A 27,182-nucleotide genomic window follows, 5' to 3' on the forward strand; every position below is an offset into this window, starting at 1 on the left:
TAAGATACATATTTTTAGTTTTTGTTTTGTTTGTGGGTGGGAATTGGCTTAACTGATTAATTTTCACCTTACCTTTCAGACTTTGAAGTGAGTCCTGCATTGGTGCAATGGCTGACCAGTTTGTAGAACACCTTTGATCATGAACCCAGAGAGGAAGCAAAAGGTAAGTAAATTAACACTGTATGGCTCCAGCTCTATGTAAGCAGTGAGGTGGGAATTTTGACTACTTAACACCAATACTATCAAGATGATTAAGCACAAACTATGTACACCATATTCCATACTTAAAATACATTACATTTCTAAATTTTTATAACTACTCTGAAATAGGCATTAAAATCTCCTCTTTGGGTGATCCCTGGGTGGCTCAGTGGTTTGGTGCCTGCCTTCAGCCCAGGGCATGATCCTGGAGTCCCAGGATCGAGTCCCATGTCGGGATCCGTGCATGGAGCCTGCTTCTCCCTCTGCCTGTGTCTCTGCCTCTCTCTCTCTCTGTTTCTCATGAATACATAAATAAAAATCTTTAAAAATAAAAAAATAATAATAAATAAATAAATAAGTGAGTGAGTAAATAAATAAATAAATAAATAAATAAATAAAATCTCCTCTTTGCAAATGAGCAACTTAAAGAGGAACAGGTCATTAAATGGCAAAGTAGACATTTGAACAGAACCTGTATTTCCCCAAGTGTGTTTTGCAGAACAAAATCAAGTAAGAAGGGTCCTGTAACAATAATAAATACACAAACCTATCTGCTGAATGAATGAATAGAATCATGAAAACCCACTTTTGTTTGAATCCAACTAATACTTATCATGCACTTACTTTTTGCTGATTGTTTTCACATAAAATAATTCATTTGATCTCTTCATACCTTATGCTACTGGTTAAATAATTCTCATTTTACCTATAAAAAATGAGATGCAGAAAGATTTATCAATGTGAGGCAGTTAGTAAATTAAGGAACAAACATATTCTATCACCTTATCTCCCAATGGTTGCTTGTCTCCCTCACCTATAGGAATGTTTTCCTGAGAGCTTTGGACCATGGCATGTCTTAGAATATGAATTAATATTATGGTGCAAACAGGTGGTAGCATTTTTAGTTTATCTGACAAAACTCTTGATCTACTTTGTTATGAAGTTGGGCTGTGGAAAGAATTTGGACACAAAGGTCTTCTTTGGTTCCCTCATTTTAGAAGTCCAGAAGAAAATAATATATTATGTAACAGTCATTTAAAATAGACTGTGTTTTTTTTTTTTTTTTTTTTTTTAATGTGCAGAATAGGGCACAGGCTGGATGGTTTTATCTCCCTAGATTACTTTCCTTAGATAACTTTATTGTCTAATATAGTCAGGCCCTCTAGGTAAATATATAGTAAAAACTGATGGGGGGGGGGCATGTACGGCTTGTGTTAAATATTTGAAAGATTTTTTAAAAAGCTTTTATTTATTCATGGGAGATAGAGAGAGAGGCAGACACATAGACTGAGGGAGAAGCAGGCTCCCTGGGAGGAGCCTGATGCGGAACTCGATCCCAGGATGCTGGCATCATGACCTGAGCCAAAGGCAAATGCTCAACCACTGAGCCACCCAGGTGCCCCTGAAAGATTTTTAAACTCTGTGCTGGTGATGGTGTGGGAAAAGGAGCACTGTTTCACAATGCAGCTGAAGATGTAAATCGGTATCATACTTCTGCAAGGCAGTCTGAAAAATATGCGTCAAAATGTAATATACTCCTGTTCTCTTACTCAGCAATTACACTTCTATCTTCTAAAATAGTGATACTTTAAGATATTTAGCACAGTGTGATTTAAGGCTGTGATCACTTTGAAACAAATATCCTAAAATATTTATCCCAAATATCTATAACCTAAAATCAGAGATTTGGGTAAGTATGTCATAGTGCACGTTTATAATATCCCATTATGATAATGTGGTAGATCTATATTTATGAGGAAAGAAGTTTATGATATAGTATTAAATGGAGCAAGAAGTCACAAAATACTGTATTCATCATTTAGGTATATATAACTAGAGGGGGGAAAAACAGTAAAAACATTCACCAAAATGTTCACACTTGTTGGTTCTGGTAGTAGGATAACATTTTAATTTTAGTTTTAATTTTCATGCTTTCCTTGAACAATGTTTTTTCAATATGAATATGCAGGCCTACATTCCCTTTCTCAAAACCAGCATGGCCAAATATGATTTGGAATTGAGAAATTTTTGAAATCGAGGAGGTTTATGATGTACATACACTTTATAATAGCCTATACCTTCAGTGGGATCTGAGACAACCTCTTGTATTCATGCACATTAATCCTTCACAAGCAAAAGTATGGATACGCATGGTAAGTAGCACCGACTTGGCTTTAGATCAGTTCAGGTCAGGTCACCTTTTATCACAAAATGAGTTGCAAAATCTCTGGCTTTCAGAGCTTTATTTATTTATTACTGTTTGGAATTTCAGATAAGGAATTGTATACCTGTACTATTTTTTTTAATCTGCAAAGGAATACTCTAAAAATACACTTAGAGAAAGAAGCGGGACCTGTCATCCTAAGTCTGAACCCCCATAAGTTCCTCTTGTGTTAGTGTTGGCATGGCAGTTGAAAGGCAGGTGGGTGTGTGTAAATGAATTCCTCTTAGGGTTTGGTTTTGTTTTCCTGTGTTTTCTTCTCTCTTCTCTATATCTGCAGGATGCAAAAGTGATATAAAAGCTTTTAATATCTAATGAAACATTACTTAGGGCAAGTTAAATCAGCTTTTGACAGCTGTCTTATATTGGTTTAAAATGGAGGGAGAAAGAGTGTTAATTAAGTATGAGCTATTAAAAAGAAGATATGAGTGATTTTCGGAAAACTGTCTTCTGCAGCTGACATACCAACAAATTGTCTCCTGGGAAGAAAATGGTTTTGCAGGCTCTTCCCCAGTCTAACTGCGTGCTTTGCTAGGTGGGGGGTTAATAAGCAACATCTGACAGTGGCAAACGTACTCTGTCACATAGCCTACCGTACATTTCAAGATTGCTAAGCATCTGTTTTTTTACTGGGATCATTTTGGTAATCTCCTTTTCAAAACAGGCCTCAGTCTATAAACAGAAATCACTTTTTCACACTTAGGGATGTAAGTTAGATAGAGTTTTGGAATTATTTTTATGGTGCCGCCTTCATGTTCTAGGATAAACCTGAAGTGGTTACTTGGGCTCAAATTGCCCCTTAATCTTACGGAAACAAAGGTTAAACAAAATGATTCTGTTTGTTTTATTGCTTTGTTACTTGTCTTTAAGACATTTCTTTCCACCAACTTTACCCTTTAGGAGTTTATTATGGAATGGATAGAAAATACAGAGAAAAATATTTTAAGAAATTGCAACCATCCACAATTTTTCTGCTGGGAATTTTTGTGTGTATATATTTATACTTTGGTATTTGTGTGTGTGTGTGGCTAACAGATAAATGTGTATACGTACTGCTGTAAACACATTGCATATGTTAATCTTCCCAATATCCCCATGAAGTTGATACTATGCTACATATTTTATGAATATTGAACATATGAAATAGTGGGATCTGCTGTATATAAATATAAATGGTATTTTAATAATATTTCTTTTTACTTAAGACTATGATTTCATCAATTTTCTGTACCATTATTTTTTTTTGAAAACTCCCCTTTTTAAATGGCTTTATTATTTTGAGAGAGAGAGAGAGCACACAGAGAGAAAGGGAGAAGCAGACTCCCAGCTGAGCAGAGAGCCCAACACGGGGCTTGGTCTTAGGACCGTGGGATCATGACCTGAGCTGAAAGCAGATGCTTAACTGACTGAGCCACCCAGGCGCCCCTTGAAAACTCCATTTTTATGGCTACATAATATTTGGCAGCATGGATATACTATTATTTAACAAAGCCATAGTTATTGTGTAGTATAATTGTGCTCAGATTTTCACTTTTATAAATGATGCAATAAATAACCATTGTATATTGCTATTTCTGTAAGTAGTTGATTGTTGCCTACTGAAAAAATCCTAAACATGAAACTATTAGCCCACTTCTGATAAACATGTTTAAGGTGATGGAACATAGTACAGACTGCAGGTTCTGCAGAAGGCCATATGCATTTAAGCCCCAGCAACTCCACTTAGTAATTTAGTATGATATACAAAGTTACTTCAATTTTCCAATAATCAAAATGGGTAAACCCCTTAGAATTTTGTATAGAATTAAGGAAGACAATATATCAAAATTATTTAACAACAGATGAATGTGTAGACAAAATGCAGTATATCTCTACAATGGGAAGTTATTCAAGTATAAAAAGGAATGAAAAATAAAAAATAAAACAGAATGAAGTACTGATACTGATGTTTCAAGACGGATGAACCTTGAAAACATCAAGCTAAATAAAAGAAGCCAATCACAGAAGAAAAAAGACTTCATGATCCCAATCATACGAAAGTCCAGAATAGAGAAATCCATAGAGACGGAAGGCTTAGTGGTTGCTTAGGTATGGGAAATGGGAACAAGGGCTATGAGGGTGTAACTAAAGGGCACTGAATTTTTTTAGAGGTTATGAAATGTTCTGAAATTGATTGTAGTGGTGTTTAGACTTACCTCTAAATATACTAAAAGCTAATTATATGCTCTAAGTGGGTGAATTATATGAAAAATGGATTACATTTCTTTAAAGCTCCTTTTATAACAGCTGCATTCAAAGTGGCCTCCAAAAGATGAAGTAGGGTTTAAACCTCTTGAAAATTGAAAGAAGCTCTTTGACTTGCCATCTTTTTTAGTCTCCAGTGGATTCCATTTAACTTTTGACATATACATATACACATGTATATGAATTTTGCAAGCCTTGCATTTTCATGTTAATCTCTCACTATTAAGAGCATCTTTATTTTTCTAGATGGATGTCCTACCTCTGCTATTGGTATGAAGAGAAAAAACTGATCTCAAGGATTGTTAGCATAATTTGAATGGAGGCTTGGCCCATTTCAGCGACCATTGTAGTCTAAGGTCAGGCAGACAAGAATTGGTATTCAAATCCCATGGGTCTTACTTTGTATCTCTTTTTCTTTAGTATAAAATTTACTTCTAAGCAATTCCATGTATTTATTTCATTAATTCCAATAGAAAAGTATATTTTTAATGTCGCTAACTTTCAAATTCAGGCGGAACATGGGTACTTAGGAATTTAAAATACTCAGAAAATGACCTGCAATGTAATTTCTGTTTCAACTGTAACTTATATTTTCTGACAGGAGTTTGGTGACTATTCTTTCCTGGAGATATCCTAATGAAATCTAATATTCCAGTTATTTAAAGTAAATTGGCAATAAGCTCTGTATGTGTCAAACACCTTTGTTCCTGGATGGAAGCTTGGCTAACTGTTCACAATAGCACTTGCACATTATGTTACAAGTTTGTACCTTTGCAGATGGTCTAAAGGTTACATTGAAACAAAACAACCAGGTATTTAAAATAATAATAATAATAAAAATGAAAAAGCTCTATTCTTTTTACCGGTTTTCTTTTAAAGACTTGGAAGTAGGGATCCCTGGGTGGCGCAGCGGTTTGGCGCCTGCCTTTGGCCCAGGGCGCGATCTTGGAGACCCGGGATCGAATCCCACGTCGGGCTCCCAGTGCATGGAGCCTGCTTCTCCCTCTGCCTGTGTCTCTGCCTCTCTCTCTCTCTCTCTCTCTCTCTCTGTGTGACTATCATAAATAAATAAAAATTAAAAAAAAAAAAAAAATAAAAAATAAAGACTTGGAAGTAAAAATTTCCAAATCATCATAAGAGATGTAAAGAAGATCAGATCCTGATGTTAGACTGGAAACAGAAATCCAGATTTACCCTTCTACCACCACCCAAAGTCCTGTTTCCCTAAAATAACAGAGATCCAGTCAGTGGAATATGCCAAACTACCTACCGAAATCTTCAGTTTTCTTCTCCATTCTTGGCTTCATGATCCTAAAGATCTTAATTTCTGGGACAATCTGGGTGATTGATAAAGTTATTTTGATTATTAATCCCAAGTGTTTTGGTATGAACTGGAAATAAAATGAAGAAAACGTAACACCTTTAAAGAGTCCCTGATTTCAGTGATGCAGTGTGTCACTTCTGAATCTGTTGTTCTCCCCATAAGATAAAAGGTAGAAGAAATGGCCATTTACTTTGGTAATATCATCTACTTTTTCAAAACAGTCTTATTAAGATGTAATTTATAAACCATAGAATTCATCCATTTAAAATGTGAAATTCAATAGTTTTTTATTTTTTCACATATTCACAAAGTCCTGTGATCATCACTACAATCAATTTTGGGACACTTTTATCACCCTCAAAAGGAACTCCATACCAATTAGGCACTTTCTGTTTCCCCTTAAGCCCTCCAGGCCTAAGCAACCACTAATCTACTGTTGCCTCTAGAGAGTTGCCTCTTCTGGACATTTCATATGAATGAAATTATATAATATGTGATTATTTGTGACTGATTTCTTTTACTTAAGCATAATGAATCAAGAATTTATCATGTTGTAGAGTATATCAATACTTCTCCTCTTTCTATGGCTGAATAATATTCCATTTTATGGACCTCCCACATTAGTTGAATAGTTGGGCTGTTTTCAGTTATTTGGCTATTAGGGAACAATGCTGCTTGAACACTTATGTAAAAGATTTGTTGTAGATAAATGTTTTCATTTCTTATGAGTATATACCTAAGAATGAAACTGTTGAGTCTCCTCTGGTAACTCTGTTTTACATTTAGAGGAACTACCAAACTGTTTTCCAAAGGAGCTGTGCCAGCAGTGTATGAGGGTTCAAATTTTTCCATATCCTTGCTAATACTTGTTACCTGTTTTTTTTATCCTAGTCATTTTATCAGCCAGTATCTTATCCTTTTTTACATTTCTATAATTTTGAAATTTTCAAAGTAATAATTGTTTTAACATAAAAGAAATGTTAACAGAGAAGTGGTTTTTCATTGATGACTTGAGCCAACTGCTTTTTCATAGAGTATTTTCTTTAAATTCAAAATGTTTAGACAGCTTTAGTGCAAAGAAATATGGCTAGTCAACTGGGATTCATAATCTATGGTTTATATTTCAGAGTCTTTTCAGAGACTAGTTTCTTCATCTTGGAGCAATCTTTCCTCTCTGGTCTGGTGGTAAGTTTGAGATAAAGTTAGTAAAGTGTTTACTCTCCCAAGAGAAAATCACACTATCAGTTTATAGGAAGAGTCAGCGAGGGGAACCTTTACAAAACACATTTTTTCTTATTTCTGAATCTAAATGCTATATAAAAACATTTGCTTCGACCCCAAAACATGACTATTCTTTGAGTTAAACTGGTTTGTTCTTTTCTTATATGTTCTATTTACATATTTCTTGGTTATTTTTATTCTCAAAATTATAGAACATCACAAGTAGAGTTGTAAATTGATTTTAATGTTTACATGTTATATTATCAATGTCCTTAGTTTTAGTTTGAAAATTTACAGTTTGATGAATGCTCATGGACATGTAGGAATTTGGTGATCTACATTGTGAGATCTCCCTTCTAATCCATGTGGATTTAATGATATTTATCAGACACTGATAAATATCAGGGGACTGATACCAGGGCACTGATAAAAGTTCAGGAGACAGATGTTAAAGTAACAGACATGGGATCAAGAAAGCAAGCTTTAATTATTGTTTAAAATAGCTGTTTATTAGTTTCTGCAGACATCCTGAATAGTCCTAATAAAGGCAGATTCTACTCATTAAAAAGTTGTATATATATATATATATATATATATATATATATAATGAATTATGTAATTTATTTATTTATTTATTTATTTTTTAATTTATTTTTTATTGGTGTTCAATTTACTAACATACAGAATAACCCCCAGTGCCTGTCACCCATTCACTCCCACCCCCCGCCCTCCTCCCCTTCTACCACCCCTAGTTCGTTTCCCAGACTTAGCAGTCTTTACGTTCTGTCTCCCTTTCTGATATTTCCCACACATTTCTTCTCCCTTCCCTTATATATTCCCTTTCACTATTATTTATATTCCCCAAATGAATGAGAACTTTTAATGTTTGTCCTTCTCCGATTGACTTACTTCACTCAGCATAATACCCTCCAGTTCCATCCACGTTGAGGCAAATGGTGGGTATTTGTCATTTCTAATAGCTGAGTAATATTCCATTGTATACATAAACCACATCTTCTTTATCCATTCATCTTTCGTTGGACACCGAGGCTCCTTCCACAGTTTGGCTATCGTGGCCATTGCTGCTATAAACATCGGGGTGCAGGTGTCCCGGCGTTTCATTGCATTTGTATCTTTGGGATAAATCCCCAACAGTGCAATTGCTGGGTCATAGGGCAGGTATATTTTTAACTGTTTGAGGAACCTCCACACAGTTTTCCAGAGTGGCTGCACCAGTTCACATTCCCACCAACAGTGTAAGAGGGTTCCCTTTTCTCCGCATCCTCTCCAACATTTGTTGTTTCCTGCCTTGTTAATTTGCCCCATTCTCACCGGTGTGAGGTGGTATCTCATTGTGGTTTTGATTTGTATTTCCCTGATGGCAAGTGATGCAGAGCATTTTCTCATATGCATGTTGGCCATGTCTATGTCTTCCTCTGTGAGATTTCTGTTCATGTCTTTTGCCCATTTCATGATTGGATTGTTTGTTTCTTTGGTGTTGAGTTTAATAAGTTCTTTATAGATCTTGGAAACTAGCCCTTTATCTGATATGTCATTTGCAAGTATCTTCTCCCATTCTGTAGGTTGTCTTTGAGTTTTGTTGACTGTATCCTTTGCTGTGCAAAAGCTTCTTATCTTGATGAAGTCCCAATAGTTCATTTTTGCTTTTGTTTCTTTTGCCTTCATGGATGTATCTTGCAAGAAGTTACTATGGCCGAGTTCAAGAAGGGTGTTGCCTGTGTTCTTCTCTAGGATTTTGATGGAATCTTGTCTCACATTTAGATCTTTCATCCATTTTGAGTTTATCTTTGTGTATGGTGAAAGAGAGTGGTCTAGTTTCATTCTTCTGCATGTGGATGTCCAATTTTCCCAGCACCGTTTATTGAAGAGACTGTCTTTCTTCCAATGGATAGTCTTTCCTCCTTTATCGAATATTAGTTGCCCATAAAGTTCAGGGTCCACTTCTGGATTCTCTATTCTGTTCCATTGATCTGTGTGTCTGTTTTTGTGCCAGTACCACACTGTCTGAATTATATAATTTAAAAATTTGTCACATGATCTGTTTGGGGGCCATATCTTTCCAAGGTCAGGCAGAGTGGCTGTGAGATGTTTCATTTTGTTTCATTAGACTTACTGGAATATAATAGTAATATATTTCAGATAAAATTTGGAGTGTACCAGCTTTGATCTAAGAAGGACTTGTTTCTCCAGAATTCTTTTTTTTTGTCCTATAACTGCCCCATAATCTGTAGGACAAATTTCCTTAGTGTAGTTGGCCACAGAAAGCTGTCTGTGTCTGTGTCTGCATCACCTTTCCTTGCAAAGTGAGGATGGCACAAGAGTGGGACATTCATGGAAAGGTTCCTAACAGGGGCTGAAAGCATCATCAACATGAATCAGCTAGAAACCTCCTGTGGTAATGGCCTTTAAGCCAACTTCCCACAGCATTCATACCATTCGGAGATGCTTTGGAAGCCCAGAGTGAGAAGGGACAATGGGTGAAGGTCAAGGCCTCCCATTCCTATTCAGATTAGTGCAGTACAGTTCTTGAGTCTGTGAAATATTTTGGAATATTTCTATATAGGAAAAGGTGATATGCCTTAATATTATTTCAATATTCTTATTTAACATATCTATAAAAAATAACTTTAAGCCCATCAAAATAAGCCAGAATCTTCCCCTTCCATTCAATTTTGCCATATTTAAGACAGTCAACATCATGTAATCACGAAGAAAGACATCAATTTGACAAAGCACTGAAATATAAATACATAATATTTACATTTGTGTAAGGAAAATACTGAATAAAAAATATTTAATCTGAAAGATGTGATTATAACCAAGATAGGTTTTATTTTTAGAAATCTTTTTAAATCTCTAAACTTAAAAAACATAACTTTTATAAAAGGAATATAGTTAGAATAAGACACAGTTCCATACTAGCCACAGATATTAAGAAGATCAAAAGTACTAATTTTGGATCTTCAGCTAATAGTTCACAATATTGATCAAATCCCAAAATATCTTGACTTTGAGACTCTTCACATATAAAAAAAGATAAAACAGAGTTAGCTAGTTGCATCATTTTGTAAGTTGCCTTCTGGATCTAAAATTCTGAAAACTGTTATTAGGAAAATCATCTGAATATGTTTAGATTCAATTGCATTGAATATTTGGTTCTTCGCACCAGCAGCACTTAGCGTGAGAGAATTTTCAACCTCTGTAAAACAAACAAGTTATGATCCCCTTGCTTTAGATTGTTGAACACATATCACATAATCGATGTATACTTTTTATGGACTCAGCATTGCCTCATATATTTGGTGATACAAAAGAAATGTAAATAAATTTTCCCACAATGAATTAATAATAAATTTGGATAGAGGTCATATTGCTGTGTCAATGAGGAACCATTCAAGAAATAATAGAGTTTAAAATGGCAGCCTGTACTATGATATAGATGAGAGAATAGGATAACATATGAGGTTATTACAATCATTAAATGGGGAAGGGAGATAGAAACATATAGTGGTATGCCCAAGGGCAAGTGCCCACTGAGCCTTATGAGTAAATCGTGAAGAAAAATATTATGTGGGTGTCATTTATGTTTGTTACCACTATTCTATGTCTTGGAGAGCTGAGGGTGATAGAACCAGAACTTGCAAGAATCTACCAAAGACAATCTGCCTTCTATCAAGAAGGTTAAGAGAAGAGAATTCTGTTGGAAAAAAGGAAGTCTCATAGAATGGGAAAAAGAAAACCTCAATGTTAGTCTTTTCTTTATGTATTTCTTTTTCTCCAGATACTTTTTTTTTTTTTTTGGCTTCATTAATTTTCCCCTCTCTTGCTTTCCTCCTAAACGTAGCTTAGTCTTTCATAACTTTGAAGAGTGACTTGGCTTGCATGCTACATTTTCTTAAGTAAGAATGATAATCTTTTTAGAAGCAGGAATGCCAACTCTCCTTATTCATTGAAGTTTTTTGGTATTATCCTGCAGAAAACTTTATTTAATAAATGTATAAGCTGAAATTAAGGCAGTATCAAGGAAATTATATATATTATATATTATATATTAATATATATTGTGTATTATAATATATAAATTATATATTATTTATATATATATAAATACCTGCTAATGTCCCACATTGCTTATAACAACGATAGGTGAAATTCAGAAAATGTCTACTGTAGCAATTTAGTAGTTTGTGCTTGGGTAGAGTAATAAACTGGCTTATGCTTCATTACATGACTGACTTCATTACAGGAAAACCATGCACACTGTTTCTGTCAATTAAATCCTCATTTACTTTCTTAGGCACTAATTAAGAAGTCCTTATCATTCAGGTAGGGATAAATAATAGAAACAATTACTGTCAGATACAGACATATTTAATAAGCTTGGACAACCCACCTGTCTACTTTTGGTGACAACCTTTTACTTAAAGCTCCAGAGTCAGAGGCTCAAAGTTTTCTTGTGAGTGAAGGCTGGCATTGAGAGGCAAGAGAGCTGCTGTTTCCTGTCAAAGTCTCCTTAGCTAAGCAACTTTGTTGGCCCCATTCCTCTGTATATTGATTAGAACTGTATAGAAACTACTGGAAATGCCATAGGGGAAGTGAAGTTCCTTTATGTATGCATTATATGAGTTGGCAAAAAATCATGCTAGATATAGAGCAAATGCATGCACAATTTGTCAAAGTTTCCATAGAAATATGTCAAGCAACTAGATTGAATAGCCAGGTTGTTTGTGAGTATCTCCACATTTTTAACTGAGTGGGCCATATTGTCTACACTGGTCCACTCTAGTCCTTTAGAATCCTCTTCGGATTCATGTAGACTTAAATATTCTTTTAGGCTAGCCTTTTTTTTTTTTTTTTTTTTTTCTAACTGCTGTGTGACAAATTGGTGCTGGTCATCATTCAGGCTTTCATAATTCTCTTTCCTGCTTCCACAGCCCAATACATTAAAAGTGAGTAAATTGAGAGAATCCATTGTGAATCAGAACACTAAGAGAATTCATGCATCTGTGATGACCATGTTCCATATTCCTATGCCATTTCTCTTTATGACAGACTATTTTTTGGCCTTGAAACATACCACCCAACTGGAAACAATACTCCACCAGAAAGTCAATCTGATAAAATAATGTTCTGATTGGTAAGGAATCTGACTCAACTTAGGGGTTTGAGTCTACAGAGAAAATTCAATAAGTGAGTTCACCAAGACATATTTTAAATTACTTAACAGATTTTTGTTAAAAATAGGAATGTCATACTTGGAAATTTCAACTATAAAGAATGCCTTTAAATATACCTGATTTTTTTTATTTGTACAGGAGGGGAGGGGCAAGTATTTTTATTTTAAGAATGGAAACTTCTTACAAGTATATGAATGATAGTTTAGGTATAACTTTAGTGACAGCCTTAAGGTGAACAATTCTTAAAACATGGTTGTGGAAATTCGATTACATATAGATGCTAAGAAAGGACAATATTGGTTAAAGAGTATGCAGGGAAGATTGCTACTACAATGTGAAACAGTGGACATTTATTTATTGTACAGAAAAACAAGACAGATGAAGGAATTTTAGCTTTCCCTGCCCCTTTTCTTTCAATTCACCAGTTTTGTCTTAATAAACATCACTATTCAGAACAAAATACAGAGGTCAGAACCTGAGCACTATAGTTAGCTACATCTAGTTTCAAACTTGTCAACAGTGAGCACTTCCTGAGAAATGTATTTAACTTTTCTCAGTCTCAGTCTACATATCTACAAAATTTAGACAAATTAAGTACTTACTGGGATGTAGTAAGAAATGTCACGTACTATGTGCTGGGGATTTTTCTAAATATATTACATGTAATCCACTGAATTTTCACAACAATTTTCTGAGATAGGAGCTAGTCTAATTCCTCTTTTTTCAGATGAGAGAAACGAGAGACAAAGAGGTTTTGTAATATTCCCAAATTAAAGAATATGTGATGTATGAGATTTGAACCCAGGCTTTCTGTCTCCAGAGTTTAAGCAATTAGCCACAATGCTATAATAATGAGTATTCAGTATGGTATCCAGAATGTAGTGAATGGCCCATAATTGTTAGCATTGGATGCTATCACTGGTGAGGCTCATAAATAATACCCTAGTTCATTTCCTGAATTCAGAATCAATTAAAAGGTAAACATAAGTATTAGTTGGAGATCAGAATGTTACTGGCAAACTGATTAGAAAATGTGGTGTTAGGGCTGCAGCTAAGTAAGTGTGGTAATATCATATTCCTGAATTAATTTGATTTCCCACTTCAAACTCTGACAATTCAAGGATCCACAGAAGGGACAGTCTTCTCCCACAGCAGAGAGGGAACCAGAGTACACATTCTGTGAACAGTGCCAGTGGTCCTCAGCCATATTTTCGTGGCTCTCTTTTTTTTTTTTTTTCAACTCCCCATTCGGGTAAGACTGTCTTCTTCTCCTGAGGAATAGTGAGTGACAGTTGGAGAGCAAAGCTTTAGGTAATGTCTCTCCACTGGAAACAGGTCAGGATTCCTCCTCTCCTAAACCAACGGTTGCTGTTTGCACTGCTAACATTGTTCCTGTTGTTATCACAGGAAGATTCAAGGGCCTGTCCTTGCTCCTCAGCCTGAGCTGAGAGCTGCTAGGAAGGAAGTGACATTGACTCAGTCTTAAGCGTTGATGCCCCTAGATTTGCTGAGATCCTGGCCCAGATGAGGGAACGACTGTGCTTCACGGCATGGTCACCTTTGGTTGCCTTAAGCAAGGCAAGAATACGACCTTTAAAAAACTGCAGATTTCAGGTGTGGTGGGAAGGAGTCTTGTCCCACCTAAAAGTATAGGAAGGACATGTTATTTCTAGATGCCATCAATGGACTTCCATCTTTTAGCTCAGATAGGAATAGATCTACCAGAATGTGTTTTCAGAACACATCATCTTCATTAACAGAGGGATTGCTCTGTTGGTCATGTTAACACAGCTGTCCTTGGAAGTGCCCTAAACACAGAGTGAATTTTCTTTTCCCCCATGGAATTGATTCTTACCTATTTCCTTGAAAGGAGTTTATATAAAAGTCTGAAGATGAACATATTCATAACTACTACATTTTCCCACCAAAATGACATTTTTCGCAGAAACTCCCCCAGGGACCAGAAAGAGATAAGCCTAGGAAATTAGCCATAGTAGTGGTAGATGATGCCATTGTAATGAGGGTGTGAACCAAGAGGTGATCTGAACCCTATGTCTATAGTAGTTGAAATAATAAGCCACTTAGCAAGAGAGCATGTCAGTGGTGCACTTGAATACCATATGCACATTCAAAGCCCAACTCTAGAAGCTTCACACCCCAAATTTAATGCCACTTTATCTATTTAAAGCCTTGCCCTGTACATGTCAAAACAATTGGTTATCCTTTAAAACAATTATTTGCAGATGCATTTAGTTAAAGGCATCTGACATGGAACTAAAGTGCATTAAGTTTCCTGGAAAAAAAGTCATTGTGATGCCACTAATAATGTGTTGCTTCAAACTGATGAAAGCAAAGGAATTTAGGCTGATGAGCCCTTAAAGAGAGAATGCAGTGTGGATTGTGGATTCTGCGAAGAGATAGAGGCTGAAAGTACATTCAACCTACCTCCTATCCTTCACCTCCATCCCTATAGGAAACTTCAAAGAAGCAAAGCACACTTACTTGGCTTGGTCCCAGAGAAAAAGCCTCTGAAAGGTTGCATTTCCTTATTCAAAAGAATAGACTTTATCAGGGTCCTCCTGGCTTGAGGTTGGCATTTGGTCTGAGAGCATTATATAGTTTCCTGAAAAGTGACAGCTTTAAATTAAAAAGAGAATAACAAAAGCACAGGGAACCATAGGTTCTTTTTTCCATTACACTTCTCTTGAATGCAGTGCAATTTTCATCTTCCCTTGTTTCCTCTGACAGGAGGTCTCTATGTCTGTCTGTGGTAGAGGAGGCATGTGAGTCAGGAGGACTTCCAGTCCTCCTTCGCTCTTACGGAGGTCACCCTAGAGCTGCTCGACTGGTTTCAAACCATGGGATTCTTCTTCATTGTCAGATTTATTTACATTGAGTCTACTTCTTGAGGAAAAATAATAGATATTTTATATCCTATGGAGTAATTTCTGCCCATCTTCCTTTTCCCCACCTCAACCAGAGTCTTTTCCCCTACTCTTTCCATATAGCATAAGAATGTATGCTTCTTCTCTTTCCTCTCATATATCCATACCCTGTCCATACTCAAGGCCAATATCTAGCATTTTGTGAAGTCCTTCATCTGCCCATCTTGAATTAATTTCTCTTTTCTTCATGTTTGTGTAGTCCCTAATTGTATCCATATTATGAAACTGTTAATATTCTGTTTTGACTTGGCTTTCTTTTCTCTCTAGATTTTGTTTTCATTGTTTTAATAATTTACTGCACATTGTTGCCAGATTTCTTATCCATTTTGGTAAACAACTGGGATTTATAGCAGTTAAAGGCTTAATAAATAACCTGTCATTTCTAAACCTTTTTTTCAAAGCACTCCTCTGCTCCCATTACCTTATTAGATTTCTTGAAAATATTTGAATAAAGTTCAGGTAATTCAATAGACATTACCTAGACAAAAATTCCCAAAAGTCTGTATGTACCTTTGTCCTTATAAATACAAAAATATCAGGATTTTTATTATTCATTTATTTCAATGGTAAATTCCTTGGGTAACTTTATGCATTCAGGGCTAAATTTATTATTTCCAAAAATTTGTGCAGCTTTGAGATGTTAATTTACTTAAGAAGAATTAACTTCATTTAAAAGAAAAAATTGTATGCCACATTTTTTCCTGTTGTCACCCACCTCCACATGTTACTATAGAGATACACTGTAAGAGTTAAGTAATTTGGTGAAGATTACAATGTATTCTGTGATGGAGCTGGGAGTAAAACCCATAGGACTGGGACCCACTTTGTCAGGAATTTACCTGACAAATGTACCTAGCTACATCTAATTTCATGTCATATGTAAAATCAGGATAAAATCAGGATTCTGATGCAGTGTAAATGTTCAGTAAATGTGAAATTTAAAAAAAACTCATCATTTTAGAAATGTAGAACCTAACTTTATAGAGATTACTTGAATATATGACTAGGGCTAGTAAAGAGAGAATGAAAAATTTTCCTAAGTCAAGTCCATACTAATATGGTAGAGTTTACAAGACAAAAGAACATTGGTCTTTTGAATAATGTCTTAGAAACTCCTGAAAACTCCCATTTACCCGAATATGATATGTAGAAATGTTTTTTTTTTCAGAAGAAGTAATTGCTGCCCAGATAGAGTCTACAAATTATACTTTTGCAGTTGCTTTTTGAACTGTTTTTCCTTTAAGAATTTCTTGTGGACTTGTATGTAATCCACTGTACAAATAATTTAGAAATATGTAAAGATTATTCTACTTTAAAAAGTATTGTTTATTGAACATCTGCAAAAAATAAGTATTTCTAGATGTCTGACTCTAGGTATTAAAATTACAAATGAGAACTTATACAACTCTCTGGGCTCTCTGGTTATCATAGAGATGATCATAAAACATACAGCTTCTTAAACAATTAGTTTGGTCCCTGAATACTTTCTGAAATCCATTTGCACAGTTGGGCAAATGAGATTTTTCTGTCTCCCTCTCTGTCTTCCAGTCGTGCTCACCCTACACAGAAAATTTAGATATCACAGGGATGTTTCAGGTAGGACAACAGACAAGTGCACAGCAGACAGGGTCAGGATGTCTTGTTAAAAGGATTTGAAAATCGTAAACTTCCAGTACCTTCCCCTGATGAACCTATAGGAGGATAGAGCTGGCCCTCTAGGGACAGGAGAATGGCCCAGAACTGTTGAATCTATGTCTCAGAAAAAGTAAGTGAACTGTCATCAACTAAAACCAGGCGAGGGCAATGGACAGAAGGAGAGCAGACTGACAATCTGAAAGTCAAGGAAGAGCGAGTTCTAGAGAAGGTTGGACTGAATAGAGGATGAAATAGAGATATTACCCAAGAATCTGTCAGTTCACCCTTCACAGATGAACCCAACTTATAAATCTGCAAAAAAGGCAATGGTCCAGAAATCTTCCCCAATAAAGCCCATAGCAAACATGTTTACAAAAAGCTTCCACTATGATACTGAGCAAAGGTTCTCTCCTTCCTGATTTAAGAAAACTAAGGTGAAAGTGAAGATGAAGTAGAGATTTCGGGAAATGTCTGTTTTGGACACATTATTGACACCAAATATATTCTATCTGCAGGTTGATTTTTTTAATATTGAGAGCACATTTTTTTTTCCTAATGATTTCTGCAGCAGAATGGAAACTGTTTTCTAACATAGTCCCTTTAAAAATTTTTAAAAATAGGGATGCCTGGGTGGCTCAGTGGTTGAGCATCTGCCTTTAGCCCAGGGCGTGATCCTGGGGTACGGGATCGAGTCCCACATTGGGCTCCTTGTATGGAGCCTTGCTTCTCCCTCTGCCTGTGTTTCTGCCCCTCTCTCTGTGTGTGTCTCTCATGAATAAATAAATAAAACCTTAAAAAGTTTAATATTTTAGAGCAGTTTTAAGTTCACAGCAAAATCAAGAAGTAGGTACAGAGATTTCCCACATATCCTCTGCCCTTACATATGCATAGCCTCACCTACCATCAACATCACTCACCAAAATAATACTTTTTATTAAAAATATGTTAGTTATTTATTTATTTTAGAGAGAGAGAGCATGTGAGGGTGGGGGTGGGGGAGCAGAGGGGGATAGTAAGGAAGGGGAAAGAATCTCAAGTAGATGCCACACTGAGCATAAAGCTGGACTCAGAGCTCAATCTCACCTCCCTGAGATCATGACCTGAGCCAAAATGAAGAGTTAGACACAACAGACTGAGCCACCCAGGCACCTCAAAATGATACATTTTTTATGAAGGATGATCCTGCATTAACTCATCATGATTACCTAAGTTTACAGTTTCCCTTAAGATTCATTCTTGGTGGTGTACCTTCTATGGGTTTGGAAAAAAAAAAATGTATAGTGACATGTGTCTATCATTATAAAAGCATACAGTGTATTATCTTCCCTAAAAATTCCTCTGTGCTCTATTTATCTCTCCACTAACCCCCCAAAATCACTGATCTCTTTATTGTCTCATAGATTTGCCTTTTCAAGAATGTCATATTGTTAGAAGAATACAGTATTCAATTGTCATAACATTCCTTTTTTTTGTCTTGTGGGCTTTTTAACATGTCATCTCTCTCCACAAGGTATTTCTAGCTAAGTTCGCCCAGAACGTTTCTGCCGACAACACACAAGTCAAAATCTACCCCCTCAGTGGAAGTGGGTCTCCCTCCTCGTCTACGCTTATCTCCTCTGAGCACTCCCTGTTTACAGTTCCGTCTGGATTGATGTTACACATTAGAGTTTGTTATCTGTTAGTGCATTTCAATAATTCCATAACACCAATTTTGACTTCCCAGCTAGACTATGAGCTATTCAAAGGCAGCAGTCAGTATCTCACAGTTCTCTTTTACCTTTCACAGTATTTATCTTGGCACTAGGCACATAAATAATGTTTTAGAAATAACTGTTGGTTGATTGAGAATCTTCCCTGAATAATGTAAAAGACTTTACCAATGAGAACTTGAATTACTTATTCTCTCTGAAAAAACATTTTGCAGATTAAAGAGGATGAAAATACTCATACTCTAAGCACTGAGAGCTTGCCTTCTCTCTAATTATTATAAATCATAGCCTGAACATTTAAACTCTTCAAGTTTTCAGTTTTTTTCCTAACTTCCTCCAGCAGGAAATCCAATCAAGCGTTTGCTTACTGCTGTTTCTGTACTCGCCTCCAAGCACCCATTGTAACGTATATGCTAATTGTGATTATTTTTAATGATTTCTTCAAGTTGTTTTTAATACGGAGTTGCTTTAGTACAACTCATTTTTAATACAGAGCTCTAGGTAAGCATGACATATCCCATTATTTATAATTGCATCAGCTTCCAAAAACCATTAAACCCATTCCTGATAGGTATTTAGACAGCATTGACCTCTTGCAATCTACAGAGAATGGTCCTCTCTTCTAACCTTGTGCTGAATCCAGCTCCCCTCTTCTCTGACAACTGGAAAACACAAAACTCTTAGTGATGTATTTATCTCTTGCCTCCCACTGGAATGTGAACTCCATGATCCCCTTTCTCTGTGGTGCTGTCAATCTTGGTATTAGGCAGTGGAAGGATCCCTCACCCTCTTCCCAGACAGATATCTTTATGTGAAGCCTGACCACAGGGTGAATTTATTTATTTATTTTTTTTATCTGCTGTGATATCTTCTTTACTTACTTGATATCTTCTTTAATTCTGATGTTGTCTGGGCCACTTTAATTTCTTCCTCAAACTAATAAATTTCTAATTGCCCAAGCTTTAGCTCTAAATACATATTTTGGAGGGTTTTAGCATTTAAGTCTAAGATAAACACTTAAATTCCTCTGATACATTGTCCCTCTAGCTATGAATTTCTTGTCCAAAAGGCTTTCTGGAGGGCTGAAATCATCTGCCATTAACTCAGACGCTTTGCCCACAACCTCTGTTTTTTTTTTTTTTTTCTCTGTTAACCTTATATGCTGAAGAATATTGCTTGCCCCTGGCTATCTCCTATTTCCTGGGTTGACCCACATTTTTATTAAAACTCGGGATTTGAGAATTCTTTTTGGGACTATAATTATTTCTACATGACTGTTTATCTATTCCCAGTGTAAGGTCACTTTTTATCTTGCAGTAGAGTTATCCAAATAAACTCTATTTTGCCATTTAGGCCTTTGAATGAAATATGCCCTCCCTTACTATTTTCTGAATGTAGCCCAGAACTAAGGAAATTCACGGTTACTTAATATGGAGCCTAGATTTCTGGTAACCTCAAACTTCTGAACAGAACTGTGAACTGTGATGTTAGGCAAACACCCTGTAGAATTTTCAAAATCTTAGTGCCATCATTCCTACCTAGATCATTCAATGCCAATGATCTCAAGTCACCAACAAAGTTCTATTTGTCCAGCAGATTGGGTTTAGGAATGCAATGAAGTAATATGTTTAAAAAATGTTTCCAAAAAAAAAAATGTTTCCATTGTAAGTAGTTATAGAATCTTAAAGTTAGTATTGCCAGTATTGTCCTATGAATATAAAAGCTATCCTTCTTAAGCCTCCACTTTTCAACAGGTACTTAACATATATGGTCTCATTAAATCCACCCAACACAGTAGATTATTCTCCTGATTTCACAAATGAGGAAATGATGGCTCTGAGAAGAATAAATATTTGCCTTGTTTATTTGAACAGAAAGTTAATGTCTTTGTATGGGTATCTAAGCTCCTTAGAAAAAGATTATCCAGATAATATCTCAATATGCCCTGAGAGTTTTTCTCTTTGCGTTTCTAGGCTTTTAAAATTCCTTTTCAGAATTATTTAGCAGTTAGACCACTTTGCATGATCCGCATAAGGCAGAAAATTTCATCCTCTAAATAGAAATCAAAGGCCATACAGTTCTCCACAACTTCCAAGAGCCTAATAGGCTGGTAAAAATATAGTGTGGGAGGAACAGTGTTCTCTTAGTGTGGTTCCTCTTTTGAGAACTTTCTAACCTCATTATGGGCCTCTGAGCTTTATTTCATTTCTTCATGATATTGGTTGCATGAGGTGTCAAGAACTCAAGTGTCCTATAGCTAATCAAAGACTGTTTATTGAAATATATAGGTGTGTGTGTATATATATATACATATATATGTGAAGAGAAACTCTTCTATAACTAATACACTGCCTATTAAAATCAATACTTTGACATTTGGGGTATTTTCCCTATAGAACCTGATTTGATAAGTAATTCTGACATATGAATCCACAAATTGAGAGAAATATATATAGTTGACCACTGAACAACATGGATTTGAACTGCACAGGTCCACTTATCTGCAGATATTTTTGGATAAATATGATACCCTACTGTAAATGTGTTTTCTTTTCCTTATGATTTTCTTAATGGCATTTTCTCTTCTCTAGCCTACTTTGTTGTAAAAAGATAGTATATAATAAATAAATACATACATACGTACACAAAATATGTATTAATCAACCATCGATTATTATTGACCCGGTCAATAGTAGTCTATTAACAGTAAAGTTTTTAGGTAGTCAAAAATACTTCAGAAAACTTGCCATTGTAAATTCTTTCTTTGCCCCTTGGAGATGTGAATCCTCTCTCAGCCTCTTGTAAGTTTATAACCCATATAAAAGTCTTTCTCATGGACCTAGGAACTCTCTTTGAAATGTAAACCCAGAGGGAGGTAGTACCCCATCTTCCAGTCTCTCAGTTGGCAGGAGCCTAACTTTGATGGGCACCAATTAGCAAACACAGATGACATAATAACAGAGAAAAGCAGTTGCTGACTCAGTAGTAACTCAGTGTTATCATAACAAGGCATATTTCATTGATCAACAACCTCCAGTACTTTTCTATTAGCTCATCCCAGCACTTAAAAAACTCCCACCTTTTGTATCAGCAAAGCTAAGTAACTATGCTCTGCCTCCTATTGCTGGAGTTTGGTGGTATTGGAATAAAATCGACTGCCTGATGATGTGGCCCTGAGTGATTCTTCTTTAACGATATCTGTAGTACCTGCCAATATTAATGTCTTAAGAGTGGTTTTGCACCAAGAAAAAAGTAGATGCTGCTTTTTTTTTTTTTCAACCAGTTTTAAAAAGCATATCTCATTTTGGAGAATTTGCAATCTTTATAATGTATTTAAATCAAATTTGCATGTGGGTGGGGAATGTGGGAGTATGTATATGTGCATGTGTGTGTGTGTCTTTCTAAGCAGGACTTGAGCGCTAGAAAAATCACTGTGGAAAGTCATGAATTTTTTTACCTTTCTTCTTTCTGGGCTCAATTTCCCATATTTGAGAGAAGTCAGGTCTGTTCCAACACTAGAGCACCTCCTCAAAGCCACTTAACCATCCTGGGGTGGCAGGCATCTTCTTTCTGGTCCTGGCTGTCAAGAGGTGAAGAGAAAGCAGAGTTGAAGGCTTTCTCACTGTACTGGAATATTATCTGACTGCTTGGAGAGCCCTCTGAAGATGCAGGCAAGAGCATTCCTAACTCTCGACCATAAAGGAGGAAGAAAAAATATCCCACTGAAGACTTACACCTTAAAATGCCTTTAGAGATCACAGCTGGGTGTTTGCATGAATAGAGGGGAAACTCTGGTGCAAAAACTAACAATAGCCAGTCATGGCATGGAGAGGAGATGAGCTATCTGAGGAAAGTGGCTCTCCTAGCAAATAAAGGTCTGATTTGACCATGTGGAAGATAAGTTTTTCTGTTGATGGTCATTCAGAGGAAGCAAAATTATCCATCTGGTGTGTGAAAAGTATTTGCTTTTTGCTGTCCTTCTGATCAACCAGTGAATTTCCTCAAGCTGCTCAATTGTACCATCGAGATCAAATATAAATTCTAAGCTTATAAATGGGGTAGAATGTGATGCTCGCTGATGGGTCCCACAGGGAAGGACACTGTTTGGGGGCTTTCCTTAAACAGAAATCTTAGAGCCGAGTCACTCCATCTGAAGGAATGAAAGTAGACAGACAGGGAAGCCAGGCTTTTTCTTAATCAAATTGATATCAACAGCCTGCTCTGGTAGGGTGGCAACAAAAGGAACGAAATGTGGAGTGTACCCTGCCTTTTCATGGAAAGTGTCAGAACCCCCTGCTGTTTGCATAAGTGACAATGGATCTACCTCAAAATTGTAGTGTGCAGGGTAGCAAAGATTATGTGGGTGAATTCCTCCTGTCAGCTAAGCCATTTTGTGTCTCGGCGTCACCTTTAAGCCAATCCACTTGTGGTCCATTTCTTCTGTTATTTGATTTAAAGTTGAGGGCAAAGATAAAAATCAGTTTAGAGAGGAAGTTGACACTCTGGTAAATAGCTTTGGCTTTTTCTCTTTTAGGCAATAGAAGATATACCAAGGATCAAAGGAGCAAGTAATGCTTCTCCTTCCTTCTTCCCTTCCTCTCTTCCTTCCTCCCTTCCTTCATTCTTTCTCTCTTTTTCTTTCTTCTTTCTTTCTTTTTTCTCTATTTCTGTCTTTCTTCTTTCTTCTTTCTTTCTTTCTTTCTTTCTTTCTTTCTTTCTTTCTTTCTTTCTTTCTTTCTTTCTTTCTCTCTCTCTTTCTATTGAGATAGAGAAAGAGAGCAGGGAGGAGGGGCAGAGGAAGCATCATAAGCATCATAAGCAGGCTCCACACCCAGCAGGGAGCCTGATGTGGGGCTCAATCTCATAAGCCTGAAATCATGACCTGAGCTGAAATCAAAAGTAGGACACTCACCCGACTAAGCCAGCCAGGCACCCCTGCATATTGTTTCTTTAATTAAATAGCATGATGCTCTTTCTGGACGGCACTATTCCAATCATTGGCCTATTTTCTTCATTTTTATGGGAGTGTTTTTGCACAGAATAATTGGCTGTATAAATTTAATTTTTCCTTAAGTCCCCTCTCACATAATGCTGATCTAAATTAGTTTGATTCTATTGATAAATTGACTTACTGATGGTTTTAAAAAATTATTAGGAGTACTATATATGCTAGTTGCTGTGCTAGGTCCTATTAGGTAGGAACTCACTAAACTTTCTCTACACTAAATTCTCAAGTTTTATTTCATAATTTTTATTTTGTTTGCAATTGTATTATTTATTTTATTTTGTTTTAAAGATTGTATTTGTTAGAGAGTGTGTGTTCGAGAGAGAGCACAAGAGTGCAAGCAGGGGCAGGGGCAAAGAGAGAGGGAGAAGCAGGTTCTCATGAGCAGGGAGCCTCATGCAGGGTTTGATCCCAGGTGTTGGGACCATGACCTGAGCCAAAGACAGGCACTTAACCAACTGAGCCACTCAGGCACCCCGTTGCAATTTTATTGATACTGTTTGACTTTCCAATTCAGTTTTATCAGTAGTTAACATTTCATCCTTTTATTAAATTTCTGATGACACCTAAAATAAGGTAAAGCATATAGTAGATGCTCAATTAGTCCCTTTTCATTGATTTTCCCTTTTGGTCAACTTTGAAAGTGTTTTCTATATGTTGAGATAAAATGACTGTTTCTGTGCCTCCAGGCTATATTTTTTCTATGATGCCTCTTCCTTTCAATGTCAGGTCTGATCATGGCTTCATATACAAAAGATGTCCAAGTAGTCCTACCTTAGAATTTTGAGAAAGCCCAGTAGAGAAGTAAGAGACCTGAGCAGATCTGAACTAATATCAGGAGAAAAAGAGCACCAATGGCAGTACAGGCAGATGACAATAACCTTTTGGCCATGTGTCCTTTCTCCATACCCCACCTTGATAAGTGGTAACCCTGGAACCATTCTTTGATTCTTCTCATTCATTCTCACTCTGTGGCCAGCACTTTAGCAAGTCACCATCATCTATCCCTTGCCAACCACTGAACACCACCATTCTGGTTTAAACCACTCTTTCGCATCTGGGCTTTCACAATAGTCTCCTTCCTGCTCTCCTTGTTTCCATTCTTGCCTCTTCTTCAGACTTTTCTCCACACAGCAGCCAGTGGACTTTTGAAATCTAAATCAGTGTATATCATTTCTATGCTCAAAGAAGATCTTTTAGAATGAAGACCACAGTTAATGGAAGATTCCTACTCCTAAATAGGATGCATGGTCTACAAGACTTGACCTGAACTAGTCCTTGTCACTTGCACAATTTGTCTTCCAATCTTCTCCCTAGTTCTTCCTCTCCAGTCACATTTTCTTGCTCTTTTCCTTAGCACACCAATCTTATTCAGACACAGTGACTTATCTGCTTGATATTTCCTTTGGCCCAAATGCTTTACCTCTAGATTTTCAAATGGCTCAACTGCCAACTTCATTTTGGATCTCTGCTCAAATTTTACCTTCTCGGATATGCCTTGCTTGTTCATGCATTTGAAAAAAAGCCCATTCATTCTCATTCTCTTTGTCCTGCTGCTTTCTAAATATGTCTATGACTGTTTTCATTATCTGAGATTATGTTTACTTGTTGACTTAACATTTTTCTCTACTAGAATGCAAAGTACATGAAGGTGGAGCTCTTTTTACCACCCCATGAGTAAGACTGGCACATAGTAGATACTAAATAAGATTGGCTTAATGAATTAATAAAGAAAGTAATGGGTGCCATAGCCATTTCTGAGAGTGGGAGCATGTTACTGGTGTGATGGCCTTGATTGCTTCCATGCCATTTCTATTTACTGAACTTGACCTGGTGTTAATGATTTTTAGAGTCAGACTCTTCTTTGGGTCATCACTGGATTATGCATGGAGACCAAAGCTACTCAAAGCAGGACAGAAGTGAAGAAATTACTAAATCACAAGGGAGAATATCAGTTGTCTAATGTAGTTGTTTCAATTTACATATGACAAAATCTAGGTCCCTAAAGAATTAAGCTGAAAATATTTGTTGGTTGTCAAGGCCTTTTATATATATATATGTATATATAATTATTATATATTTTATATAATATATATAATTATTCTATCTTTCTCTCTAAGGTAGATATGATGATTTACATTCTATGGGTAAGGAATGAAGGGTTAGGCTCAATTGTCATGTGCCCCTCAGCTTTCATTACAACACAAATTCAGAGCCAGGTCTCACGACACCCACTTAAGTGTGTTTAGTGTTTTCACACCTGGGGGGCAGAATGTTTTACTCTTTAAAAAAATGAATTGGGCAGCCCAGGTGGCCCAGCAGTTTAGCACTGCCTTCGGCCCAGGGCGTGATCCTGGAGAACTGGGATCAAGTCCCACATCAGGCTCCCTGCATGGAGCTTGCTTCTCCCTCTGCCTACATCTCTATCTCTCTGTCTCTCTGTCTCTCTCTCTCTCTGTGTCTCTCATGAATAAATAAATAAAATCTTTAAGAAAAAAAAAGAATTTGCAGATAAATCCCAACCAGCTTCACTAATTGCTAAATTACTGAATAAATTACTTATATCTTAAGAACTTTAGTTTTTATGTCTTCATGAGTACTGTATTATCACAGCTACCTTTTTCCTAGAGAAAAAAACAAAACAAAACAAAAATATATTCCACAGACATCTAGGGATCTAATGGACTCTCTTTCCCTTATTACCTGGTGAAATATAAATATGATTTTTCTGAATTCAATTTTGAGTTTATTTCTTACAAAGTGCTGTGATAGTTAATAGAAGATATACTTCATCAGTTTTGGCAAGGGCCAACCCTCCAACTGGAATCAAAAGCCCAGTGAATCATTCAACACACTTTATTTTCAATATAACCACTGAGGAGGAAATGGAAGCTTGTCATTTTCCTTTTAAAGCTGTGCACATTGCTAAGTTTTCCATGGGCTTGCTGTGCATATATATAACTTTTAAAGTGAAAATACTATTTGTGTGAAGAGGTGATCAAGGTAGACAGCGGTGGATTGTCACTGCAGTAGTTTGGGATGTCAGTAATTCTTAAGCTAAAAGGAATGCTTTGATGATTCAACAGGATACCTCTAATTTTACATTTATTGTCATCTTTCATTTGCTTTTCTATTTTGGAGACATTTATCAACTGTGCTGATCAGACTGTGTTTGATTCCTATGGAGAAATAATCTATCTTAAAATTTGTGATCCAAGAGGAAGCTAGAAGGAATTTATACTTTGATTTCACAGAATATTTGGAAAACTTCATTGTTTATCTACTGTGGGCTTTTGTTATTTCATTATTGTAGGGACTACACAAAATAGACTGCTTTGTGCATTTTTTTCTGAGAAAATGCACTACTTTAGGCTTGCTTGATCAACAAAGCAACCCTAAAGTAGTTTTCTAAAAGAAATAGTCACACATAATTAATATGAAGAAATCAATTGAGTCTACTATTCTTCTGTCCTTATTAC

General features: G+C 36.2%; 1 long non-coding RNA gene across 1 annotated transcript; it reads right to left on the reverse strand.

Annotated features, from left to right (window-relative positions):
- Nucleotides 1–817: 817 nt before the first annotated feature.
- On the reverse strand, nucleotides 818–19,789 carry LOC119873777. Its single transcript, XR_005365229.1, has 3 exons — nucleotides 19,580–19,789; nucleotides 14,912–15,032; nucleotides 818–907 (listed from the first exon to the last, which is right to left on the reverse strand). It is a non-coding gene; the product is annotated as an uncharacterized LOC119873777 (long non-coding RNA).
- Between the last annotated feature and the right edge of the window lie 7,393 nt (nucleotides 19,790–27,182).

This window comes from Canis lupus, chromosome 10 (assembly GCF_011100685.1).
Source record: "Canis lupus familiaris isolate Mischka breed German Shepherd chromosome 10, alternate assembly UU_Cfam_GSD_1.0, whole genome shotgun sequence".
NCBI lineage: Eukaryota > Metazoa > Chordata > Mammalia > Carnivora > Canidae > Canis > Canis lupus.